This window comes from Austrofundulus limnaeus, unplaced genomic scaffold, assembly GCF_001266775.1.
Source record: "Austrofundulus limnaeus strain Quisiro unplaced genomic scaffold, Austrofundulus_limnaeus-1.0 Scaffold353, whole genome shotgun sequence".
Taxonomy (NCBI): Eukaryota; Metazoa; Chordata; class Actinopteri; order Cyprinodontiformes; family Rivulidae; genus Austrofundulus; species Austrofundulus limnaeus.
Window position 1 is genome coordinate 541624 of NW_013952755.1, and position 3066 is coordinate 544689.

Here is a 3066-nt window from a genome sequence, read left to right on the forward strand (position 1 = left end):
ATGGTACACTGTGGTCATAAAGACATTAACATGGTCAGAAGATGGTACACTGTGGTCATAAAGAGATGGACATGGTCAGAAGATGGTACACTGTGGTCATAAACTGATGACATGGTCAGAAGATGGTACACTGTGGTCATAAAGACATGGACATGGTGAGAAGATGGTACACTGTGGTCATAAAGAGATGGACATGGTCAGAAGATGGTACACTGTGGTCTTAAAGGGATGGACATGGTCAGCAACAATACTCAGGTAGGCTGTGGTGTTGACACGATGCTCAGTTGTAATAATGGGCCCAAAGTGTGTCAGGAAAATATCTCCCACACCACTGCACCACCACCACCAGCCTGAACTGTTGATACAAGGCAGGATGGATCCATGCGTTCATGTTGTTGACACCAAATTCTGATCCTACCATCCGAATGTCGCAGCAGAAATCAAGACTCATCAGACCAGACAATGTTTTTCCAATCTTCTCTTGTCCAGTTTTGGTGAGCCTGTGTGAACTGTAGCCTCAGTTTCCTGTTCTTAGCTGAAAGGAATGGCACCCGGTGTGGTCTTCTGCTGCTGTAGCCCATCCTCCTCAAGTTTGACATGTTTTCATTCAGAGATGATCTTCTGCAGACCTCGGTTGTAACGAGTGTTTATTTGAGTTACTGTTGCTGTTCTATCAGCTCCAACCAGTCTGCCCATTCTCCTCTGACCTCTGGCATCAACAAGGCTTTTGCTCCCACAGACCTGCCGCTCACTGGATATTTTTTTCTTTTTTGGACCATTGTCTGTAAACCCTAGAGATGGTTGTGSGTGAAAATCCCAGTAGATCAGCAGTTTCTGAAAAACTAAATCCAGCCCGTCTGGCACCAACAAACATGCCAAGTTCAAAGGCACTTAAATCACCTTTCTTCCCCATTTTGATGCTCAGTTTGAACTGAAGGAGATCATCTTGAACATGACTACATGCCTACATGAGTTGAGTTGCTGTAATGTGATTGACTGATTCAACATTTGCATCAATGAGCTGTTGAACAGGTGGACCTAATAAAGTGTCCGGTGATTGTATGTCTGACAAAACAATTAAAAAAAATAAATCAAGACTTTAACTTTATGCCATTACATCAGGAGAGCCGACATGGTTAAATCCTTAGAGGAAGGAGGTTTAAATGTGATTTTGATCCTGTGAACAGTACCATCAAACTTGAATCGTTAGAGTTTCTTAAAAAAATATGAAAGTTTCTGGCATAATTTTCCTCATAAGATTTTTAATATTGGTGAAAAACAAGAATCATTCTTTTTAAAGATTGGTGGGAGAAGGGTATTTAGTCTATTGTACATCTCAAGGAAAAAGATGGAAACTTTTATCATATGAAGTTTTTATTGGAAATATACATGTTAACATGTACTAAAACTCAATACAACAGAGTATTAAAGGCAATTCCTCCTGCTGTGATTCTACAAATTAAAGGTATAATAACATATTCATAAAAAAAACTTGAATACAAAATACTCGGGCCTTTGCACAACACTGGTACTTAAAACATTTATAAACATTTTAAACGCTTTACATTCCTTGTTTTTACAGTTTTAACAGGCGAGTTTGTGAGTCATTTTCATGCAGATGAGCCAGTGTGCAGCAGTCAGAGGAGCTCCTGTGGAAACACACCATCACTGAGCAGAACCCATCATCTGAGTTCCTGATTGTCTAAATGCTGCAAGGTTATGATTTACTTTTAGCCAAGAAACAAAGACTGTTGTATCACAGTTCTTGAAAGGACATGATTATGGATTTAAAAACAATAATAAAACTCACACACTCAGACAGAGGATACAATGATTAAGATGTAATAAAAGCATTAAAACCCAAGCTGTGAGACACTTCATGGGATTATCTCAGGTTAAACAGTCAGAAATCTCTCTAAAATGGGTCATTCTTTAAAACGGTTCCTTTAGTCGTCGTCCATTCAGTCAAATGAAATGAAGGTTTGTTACAGATTTTATCTTCATTCTTCTTTTCTCTCAGTAATCCTGTGAAAACTGAGAATAACTAAATAGTGGCTATGATCTTTCCATTTCAGTTTGTTTATATATATAGTATACATGCAATTACATGACTTATATGTAAGGCACAAAGAAAATAATCTGGTGCACAGGTTTGTCCAGCAGATCCACAGATTGACACTAATGGTCCTGTTTGGGGTCCCAGTCTCAGAAACTTCCAGGTGCGCCATTCCACTGCTTTTATCAGGCTCTAGAGCAGTGTTTCCCAAAGTTGGGGTCGTGACCCAAAGTTGGGGTCCTGAAACATCAAGGTGGGGTCCTGAAAAGATTTTCTAAATTAATTACATTTTTGCCTTAGTTGCCTAAAATGTATAAATGTGAATAATAAATATTGTTACCATGCCCATGTTTGGTTGACCTGACACAAATGTTTATCATCCAAAAATAGTTGTGGGCTCAGGTCTCTGCTGCTGTTATTTTGTGGGTCAAAAGCTGAAAAGTTTGGGAACCACTTCACTTCAGAAATCAATTTAAAGGGTAATAAAATAATTGGTGATGTGATATTTTCCCTAAAATTATTACAAAAACACAAAATAAGTATAAATAAGTATTTGTGTGGCCTTTGTTTTTAGGGTTATTAACAACGTTTGTGTACTCAGACTAGTAATATTTTGGGGTCACAAGTTTTTTTAATGAATATTTTGTGGGTCAGAAGATAAAAAGTTTGGGAACCACTGCTCTAGAGGAGGGGTCCTGTTTTCAGCCTCCGTCCTCTCAGGTAGCTCCTCGCCCTTCTTTCCATCAACTGGAGGGTTTTCAGCATGATGTTGATCAGGATGTCCAGCAGCAACAAAGAGTGGACAATAAGGTGCAAGTTTCTGTGGATATATGTAGACAAACCCTGAAAGTGATGCCAATATTAATATCACTTGGGCACTAATCCCACCAGCCAGTCCAACCAGGCATTACGTGGTTCTGGCTTTTTGATGAAAGGATTCTCCAGAGGCTCACTGTTCTTCTCACTGATGGGATTCTTTATTTTGCAGCTGAATGTTTTGATCAGTCGTG